The sequence below is a fragment of the Macaca fascicularis genome, chromosome 4 (assembly GCF_037993035.2).
Source record: "Macaca fascicularis isolate 582-1 chromosome 4, T2T-MFA8v1.1".
NCBI classification, from domain to species: Eukaryota; Metazoa; Chordata; class Mammalia; order Primates; family Cercopithecidae; genus Macaca; species Macaca fascicularis.
The window spans coordinates 166034876-166044358 of NC_088378.1; positions in this window are offsets into that span (position 1 = coordinate 166034876).

Sequence of the window (9483 nt, forward strand, 5' to 3'; positions counted from 1 at the left end):
ATGGATTCTAATGAAACTCTTGTTTTTCTATACACCTCCCTTGACCTCCTCCACTGTCCAGGGCTGGTATAAACTTAAAAAAGAAGAGATTGATGGTGCTGAGGGTGTGTTAATCTTCCTGAGGGAGGTGGAGGCATGGTCAGGGTCAAGGCCTGGAAAAGAGGCAGAAGCTGTGGCTCACCCACTTCCCAGCTGCTTGGTACCTATTGCGTGTTAGGGAGGTCCCTTCTCCCATCTCTGGGATTTTCTTTTTCTCACCATTTCCTGCTTTCCTCTCTTCTTTACCTGTCTTTATTCCATCCTTACTCCTAGTTCTGCTAGAAGGACTTGAAAAGACAAATGGCTACTCTGGGCATAGACTCCAAAACTGCAAGCAAAAAAAAACTCTTTGGAGGGAAATTAAGGATCAGGTCCAGATGTATTGGAGGCGCAGATCTCGCACCGTGGCTTGCGTCAGCATCACCTGGAGGGCTTGTTCAAATAGTTTGCTGGGGCCTTCCCCAGAGCTTCTGATTTAGTGTGTCTGTCCAAGGCAGGGCTGAAGAATTTGCATTTCTGATAAGTTCCCAGGACACGGCGGTGATCCTGGGCTTCCCCTCTGAGAACCACTGTATTAGACTTCCTTTCCTCTTACCCATCCACACAATCAGTGGCAGAGTGTGACGGCCAATCGTGTTGGCTAGCATCATCTGGATGACTGCCCACACCCCGCTTCTCCTGGGGTACATAGGCCTCACTTTTTGGCCCTCCAAATCCCATCTTGTTCATCATTGACCTGGGTTTCACTGCCGTACCTGGTTTGTCACCTGTGCTCCACAAAGAAACCTTGAAGACAATGGAAGGTTGGCATTTTGGGGAAGATATGAGGAGAAACCAGGATAGGTGGCCCAGAGGTTGCTGCAGTCTGGGTGATCTCGTCAGGGTCCAGGAAGGACCAGCCACAGGAAGTTCCAGCTTCTAAAATGACCCTTCCTTACTCTAACAAGACAGCTTAGAAGCCAGAAGAAGAGGGTTGGAGGCCCATAAGAACAAATGAATCCTTGGCTTTTGGGGAGAAGTAACAGGTGCAGCCCCTTTTCCAACAGCAACAGTAGCAGCAACAGTGGTTGCTCTCCCAGGACTTGCTGCCACACCTGGAGCAAAAAATTGTTTTTGTGGACATGCTGGCATGCACCTGTAGTCCTAGCTAGTCAGAAGGCTAAGGCAGGAGGATTGCTTGGGCCCGGGAGTTTGAATTCAGCCTGGGCAACATAGTGAGACCCCATTGCTAAAAAAAAAAAAAAATTGTTTTCCAGTGTGTGCACGGGCAACCCTGATGCACTGGCACAACCCTGCTCAATCATGATCTTAATCTTTAGGGGTATTTATTATAGTATGGTGTGGTTTCCCTATCTAATGCTATATCAAACACAGCAATAACAGCACAACATTAGTCTTTTGCTAGCACACGTGTGTTTTTTTTTGTTTGTTTTTTGTTTTGTTTTGTTTTGTTTTTTTAGAAGAGTCTTGCTCTTGTTGCCCAGGCTGGAGTGCAATGTCATGATCTCAGCTCACCACAACCTCCACCTCCTGGGTTCAAGTGGTTTTCCTGCCTCAGCCTCCCGAGTAGCTAGGATTATAGGTATGTGCCACCTTGCCTGGTTAATTTTGTATTTTTAGTAGAGACAAGGTTTCTCTATGTTGGTCAGGCTGGTCTCAAACTCCTGACCTCAGGTGATCTGCCCACCTCTGCCTCCCAAAGTTTTGGGACTGCAGGCATGAGCCACCGTGCCTGGCCAACACACGTGCTCTTAAAGAGGCTCATGGTAGCCTGTGGTGGTTACTTCATGAGCAGAGACTTGTGATGAAGCTGCACCCCTCAGGGAGGACAGCACATGGCCCCACTCATAGCCCTTCTACATGACTTCCATATGGGCGGCTGGGACCAGCAGTAACCTCGAGGCTCTTGGCGACAGGCATAGACCTCTTTGTGATCCTTTTGCAGAATGAAGATGAAGTCCATGCGTGGTGAAAGGGAAGGTTTGTGGTCTCCAAAGAGCTTCTTTGGTGTTGAGTCTGTTTGTCTTTTTCCTCCTGCTCATTGACTTCATTTTTTGAGCTTAATGTCTGCCCTTTCTTATCCACTCCTCTGGGTCACTGCATTGTTATCCAGTCACTTGGATAAAGGGCATTTTTTTTTTGTTTTTTTTTTTTTTTGGAGACGGAGTCTCACTTTGTCGCCCAGGCTGGAGTGCAGTGGCCGGATCTCAGCTCACTGCAAGCTCCGCCTCCTGGGTTTATGCCATTCTCTTGCCTCAGCCTCCCGAGTAGCTGGGACTACAGGTGCCCGCCACCTCGCCTGGCTAGTTTTTTTGTATTTTTTAGTAGAGACGGGGTTTCACCGTGTTAGCCAGGATGGTCTCAATCTCCTGACTTCGTAACCTGCCCGTCTCGGCCTCCCAAAGTGCTGGGATTACAGGCTTGAGCCACCGCGCCCGGCCGATAAAGGGCATTTTTGATGCTGACAGTATTTATGTTGAGGCTTGGGGGTACCAGCATCTTCAGAATTCTTTTCTTTTTTTTTGAGATGGAGTCTCGCGCTGTTGCCCTGGCTGGAGCGTAGTGGTGCGATCTCAGCTGATTGCAACCTCTGCCTCCCAGGTTCAAGCAATTCTCCTGTCTCAGCCTCCCGAGTAGCTGGGACTACAGGCGCCCACCACCACACCCAGCTAATTTTTGAATTTTTAGTAGAGAGGGTGTTTCACCATATTGGTCAGGCTGGTCTTGAACTCCTGACCTCAAGTCATTTGCCTGCCTTGGCTTCCCAAAGTGCTGGGATTACAGGTGTGAGCCACCACACCCAGTCCAGAATTCTTTTTGGTGGCATCAAGAAGGCAGGTGGACTGCCCTTGCTGTAGTCCAGTCGCTAAAGTTTTGTCCTTTCATGGCAGCGGCCTGGGTTCCACTCTCAGTCAGAGAAGAGTCCTTTCTGGTTAAATTTTTAAAACAGAAAAAAAAAATAAAGTAATTAAAAAAAAAGACATTTGGTTAAGCCAGGTGGGAGCAGAGCAGATTTGTTTTACATTTTCCTCCATTTTTCTCACACGGGCTTCCCTACCAATAGACTTGAATTAGCCATTGGAATCGGGGTAAGTCAGCTGTGTAGAGGATACTTTGCTTTGGGGAAATTTTGCCCTTTTCCTTCTACAGGTTTGGTGTCTGCTTTGTGGTCAAGTGGGAGGGTAGTTCCTCCTGGGGTTCCTTTTTTTTTTTTTTTTTTTTTTGAGACAGAGTCTCACTCTGTCACACAGGCTGGAGTGCAGTGGCGTGATCTCGGCTCACTACAACCTCTGCCTCTGGAGCTCAAGTGATTCTCCTGCCTCAGTCTCCTGAGCAGCTGGGATTACAGGCGCCCGCCATCATGCCCGGCTAATTTTTGTATTTTTAGTAGAGATGGGGTTTCATCATGTTGACCAGGCTGGTCTCGAACTCCTGACTTCAGGTGATCTGCCCCACTGTGCCTCCCAAAGTGCTGGGATTACAGGCATGAGCCACCGCATCCGGCCCCTCCTGGGGTTCTGAGGGCTTTTTCTTTTATACAGTCTTCCCAAGAATGTGTTCTTCTGACTGATGTCCCCGTCTCCATTTCCTCACTTTTCTCAAGGCAGCACATGCACTGAGCACGGATATGTACTTTTTGTGGTTGGCTAAGAGCAATAGTTGGTATTTGAAATACTCTTTTGACCTTGAATATACTGACTTACCAGCTAGTTTTAATGTGTAAGCTGAAGTAAAAACCAATCATGTCTACAATCTATGTTCTTTGGGATACTTAGCACATGGCAGTCTTCATATGTTAAATGTCACTAGTGATTATAAGTTGCTTGTCACTTGTGATAGTGTAAATAAGAGAATGAATCTTGGGGGTAGACGTTATTCTTAGATGCATTTATATAATTCTGGCCTTGAACAGACGCAGTCATTTTTTTCTTTGCATGTTAGTCACTGAGACCTTACGATGTGTTATGTTCTGCATCATAAAGACGTTAAGAAGACCCATTTCTTACCCTCAAGGACCTTCGGAAAGGGCCTGAGAACAAAACAGTCACATCAATGTGATCATTGCTGCAGGAGAGTTTTGGACCTGAAGCAGGAAGTCTGCTGCTCTTGGTTTCACGGAGGAGAAGAAAACTTCTGAATAGCCGCGTTGGGGGGAGTTAAGCCGAATCTGGACCAGGGTTCTCCCCCTCGGCACTATTGACGTTCTGGGCTGGATAATTCTCTGTTGTGGGGGCTGCCCTGTGCATTATAGAATTTATGCAGCATCCCTGGCCTCTACTCACTAGATGCTGGTGATAGCAACTCTGCATTCTCCAGGTTGTGTCCATTAAAAACGTCTCCAGGCATTGCTGAGAGACAAAATTGGCCCTGATGGAGAATCACTGGGTCACCAGGGAAATCGAGGGGACCACATCGTGGTCAGGCATGGAGGGAGGACAGAGCACGGTCCATTCCAACACCCTCAAGTGGATCAAAAGTAAGTGGAACTTGGTGTACCTGTAGGCTGGAAGGTAGCTGGGCCTGAGCTTGAAAGTCTCATCTGCAGATCCCAAATGAACTACGTGGGTGCGGAGGCAGCAACAGGAAACAGCACTTTCAGATCAACTCGGAGCGTTCTTGGGTGGCCTTGCAGTGGGTGTCATTAATAATATGCACCATCTGGCAGCTTCCTATTTTAACTAATTAGTCTTGTTGAGTACACGCTAAGCTTTTAAAATCATTATTTTAAAACACTGTGCACACTATAGTTCGGCGCCTTGGGGCAAGGCCCAGGTCTCTCAGTTTATGGTCGTGCTTTGAAGAGAGGGTTTCATGTGCATCCACCACTGAAGGGTTTAGTAGAAGATTGTTTGTTTGTTTGTTTGGTGTTATTGTTGTTTGCAGACAGGGTCTTGCTCTGTTTCTCAGGCTGGAGTGCAGTGACATGATCATAGCTCACTGCAGCCTCAAACTCCTGGGCTCAAACAATCCTCCTGCCTGAGCCTCCTGAGTGGCTGGGACTACAGGTGCATGCCACTGTGCCCAGATAGTTTTTTATTTTTTGGTAGAGATGGGGTCTTGCTATGTTGGTCTTGAACTCCTGGTCTTGAGAGATCCTTCTGCCTTGGCCTCCCAAAGTGTTAGGATTACAGGCATGAGGCACCATGTCTGGCCAAGTAGAAGACTGTTTTAGCAAGACTGACCTGTTATGAAAACTCAGAGGGCACCGAGACTAGAGTCTGGGCAACCTGGGAGAAGGCAACAGAAATAATGAGGACTCGAGACTGAGACAACATGCGCCTGGGGTGGACAGGAGGGCAGGGCTGTGAGTCAATTAGAGGGCACAGCGGGCTGGGCTGGGACACAGGGCAGCAGGGAGGAGGAGTCTAGGATGAACCCAGGTTGTCTGTGTGGGCCTCTCCCTTTGGTAGGTGCATAGCAATGGGAGATAGGAGGGTAGCCAAAGCAGGCACAGCGGAGAGAAAAAAGATGGTAAGTTAGAGTCTTTAGTTGGGATGGAGGGAAGTTACTTCACAGAGCACTGGAGTCTGGTGTTGAGGAGAAAGGGCCAGACTGGAGATAAAGATTTGTGAGTCATCCTGTCGAGGTAGTAGTTGAAGCTGTGGGTGAGATTGCCCAGGGGGAGTGTGGAGAAAGACAGTCAGGAGGCTAGGATGCAGTTGGGAGAGTAACAGCTGTTTTCCATTCTGATTCAAAGCCTCTTTAGTAAGTTCTTTGTCTCACTATCCCTTTCCAAACCCACAGCCCACAATGATTACTCTGTCTTCTTTATTATTTTTTTAATTAAAAAGATTTTTTATTTCTTTTAGAGAGATGGAATCTCTCCATGTCCTGGGCTCAAGTGATCCTCCCACCTTGGCCTCCCAAAGTGCCAGGATTGCAAGTGACAGCCACTGCTCCTGGCCTGCCTTGTCTTCTGTGCAACCACCCAACCCGCTTTTAAAATTCTAAGCTGCTCGCTTTCCACCTAAACAATGACCATACTGGAGAGGCCTCGGGTCCAACAACTCTGTACTTCTGTTACCTTCTCTGTGCTTTGCTCTTGTCTTCTGAACTCCCCTGGAAGCTCACAAAGGCTTGGGTTGCATTTTTGTATCCTGTACTCCCTCACCCCAAGTCAGCTACACCTAGTAACAGTCTCCCCTTTGGATGTTTTGATGGCCCATGCTAGAGGATCCTTAAAGATTCTAGGTCTGGTTGAACATTTTGGCTAGACGACAAAGTTCAGGTCCCCTTGGAAGAGCCCTATACCTGTGTCCCCAATGCCAGGAACTGGAGCTCAGGGGTGACTCTGAACATCAACATTTCCTGGGTCTGCTTGGTGAATCCCAAACCCTGATTCCAAGAGCAGCCCGAAAGCAGAACAATCTCCTTGACTTTACCTCTGAAAACACTACTTGGAAGATGGGTGGTTTATTTCACTAAAAATAAGCTAGATGTGGAAGCAGTGTGTTGGAAAATAAAACGCCAAGCTCATTGTTTAGTTTGGAAAAAAATGTTAAAATTCTGTCAATGCAGTTGTCATTGGTGATCAGTACAGAAAGACTGGTTAGAGGCCTTCGTGAGGGAGGCTGTGGAAGGACAGCTCAGAGGTGTTGTAAAATGTTTTCGCTCATGCTGGGGTTGTCTGCCAGGAAAGGTGCAGCTTATTGCCAGGGATGTTTTTACCAGGCCGCTTCTGAACTTTAACCCACTGTCGAAACCAGGGTCATGCGAGGGAGCCACAGCCTCGGGGCCCCCAGCACAGCTAACCCAGACTGCAGGCCTGATGTCAGCCACGTGATGTGACCCGCAACTGGGGCATGGGCTGGCGGGGATGCTGCAGTCCTGTGGGTTAGTTCTGGTGCCTAAGTCAGGGTGTCACAGCGATGAGAAAGGGCGATGCCAGGGAGAAGCCATTGTAGTCCAGAGAGAGCTCGGCTTCTCCACCTGTGGCTTTCCTGTGCTCCAGGGGGACATGTAGACATCGTTTGGAACAGAAAGTGGGCTGAGCAGCCACACCATTTGTTTCCCCATCCATCTGTGTATTCCGAGGTTGCGTGCTCTTCATTTGTTGCCCAGAGTGCTGGGCCCTGGATGATTTCGCTTCTTGCCCAAGTGCCGGTTTAATAACGGTGTGAATCAGAGGGGCGACGAGCCAGCGCCCACAGCGCAGAGCATCCAGGCATGTTGCAGCGGCGCAGAGGCGATGTGAGTTCCAGCTCCCGAAAGCTGGGGCTTTATTTCAGGGCTGTGGCCGAGGGCTGGATTGACTGTGGCTGGTGCCTGGCACCCTCCCTTCTGCCCAGGGGTGGTTCCCACTTTCCTCCCTGAACTGCCCTGAGCCGATTTCACCTTCCTCCAGTACTCCTTGCTCAGGGGTGGGAGTGACTTTCTTTGAACTCACTGAAGTTTCTAACACTCTTGGGAACATCAGAGTAGAGAAGATGGCTGCACGCATGCCAACATACCCATGCCTGTCTCAGCATCGCCCAGTCTCTTAGATTTAAAGGCATCTGCGAGAAGCAGGGCAAGCTTCCATTCAGGATAATGAGATTTAAGTTTGTTGGTCCTACTCTCTCTCCTGTTTGTGATTGCACGTCACGTTTTCATTTGGTTTTGATGGGAGGCACACAGGGGCAGGAAGAAGGGAGCCCAGTTTCCCCATCCTCACCTAGAGATCTTTCAACCTGAAAGCCCCAGATGCTGTTTGGACAGAGGGTGAAGGTGGAGCGAGGGGCAGATTGACCTGGGGCCTTGGCCTTTGGAATCCTCAGGCTCTCTTTGGAGGTCCTGAGCATCCTGCAGGGTAGCATCAAGCTCTTCCTCATTTGTGCCAGCGTGCTTTTTGTAAATCTTCATGCCACAGCATCCCAACCGCCCCTTGCGTGTTAGTTGGTGTGATTGGGTAAAAGCGGATCAATCCTTTAGAGATGTAAAAGGCAGAGGGGACAGTGGGAAACCATCTCATGGAAACTTTGTGAAGCTGGTCAGAATTCCGTCTCCCTCCATTGTTAACAGCCCCTCCAGCCTCCCTCCTCCAATGGAGACACTGAAAACAGCCGCTTCCCCTTCCTTGCCCTAATCAGGGGTCTCCTCCTATTGGCCCAGGATACAGGAGGCGCCTGCTGGCTGCTGCTGCTGGGAGCTGTGGAAACATGTGGCTGCCACGTAGGCTGTGAGTCAGCATCCCACCTTCCACAGGGGCCGCGGGAGCCTGAAGGTGCTCAGTGCCCCGTTAATATTAACCATCCCAGGCAGGCCCAGGGCAAATCCAGGAAGAGAGGCGTGGCAGCCTCAGGGCAGGGCCGTGGGTGGAGACGCCAGTAGCCAGGTGTCCTCTTGGCTCTTCAAGTCACCTGGCTTATTCCCTCCTGAAAATGCATTTTCTCTTTCCCTATTTGGGTGAACTGCTGCTGGCAGGGCCGTGGAAGGGAGGGGCCGGAGATTAGAGAGGCTTTGGAGTCAGAGCCGAGTTAGGGTTATGGTCCACTGTAAGATCTTGGAAAAGATATTCTCTTTTGTGTTTTTGAGGCAGAGTCTCGCTCTGTCGCCCAAGCTGGAGTGCAGAGGTGTGATCTCTGCTCACTGCAGTCTCTGCCTCCGGGTTTCAAGCGATTCTCCTGCCTCAGCCTCCCAAGTAGCTGGGATTACAGGTGCCCACCACCATGCCCTGCTAATTTTTGTATTTTTGGTAGAGACAGGGTTTCTCTATGTTGTCCAGGCTGGTCTTGAACTCCTGGCCTCTAGTGATCCACCTGTCTCGGCCTCCCAAAGCGCTGGGATTACAGGTGTGAGCCACCACGCACCTGGCTGTACAAGTTACTCTCTAAGCCTTCGTTTCCTTATTTTGAGGAACGGTCATCATGATGAGTACATTTTAGGCTTATGAGGGTTCCCTGAAATAAAATGAGCACCGGTTGGTGTGAGAAGCAGTGATGATCTTTCTTTTTTCTGAATGGCTGTTTCTCTTGTCTCTTCCCCCAAGATCTGCCTTTCCTGCCCTTTCTACTAATAAGGGAAGAACTTCTCGAACAATTCTGCTGAGTAACCTGGAGATGGGACTTTATGCATCGCAATGACAATGGCTTCTGCTTCCCTGGGCGTGGTAGTTAGTGGAGAAGGGGAGGGTGCCCTGAGGGAGGGAGGACTCTGCAGAGGGATGGGCAGCCAAGAGTTGATTCACCTGTACAGGGAATCTCCTTGGTGATCCTGAATCCATCTGTGAGTCCAGGATGTCTTGGTGGTGGAACGACATCAGGCCTCTGAAATAGGGAAAGGTGAGTTCAGCGCGTTTGTGAGGGGGCACTCCAGCCTTGGGGATTTGGGCGAAGGGGACTCGCAGTCAGGCTGTGCTGTATTCACCTCCCGTCCTTGGAGCCTTATCACCCACTAGATAACCAGCCGCTTGCCCAGATGACTCACAAGGGTGCTTTAACTTCTGGGATTGTTCAGGGCCAGCTC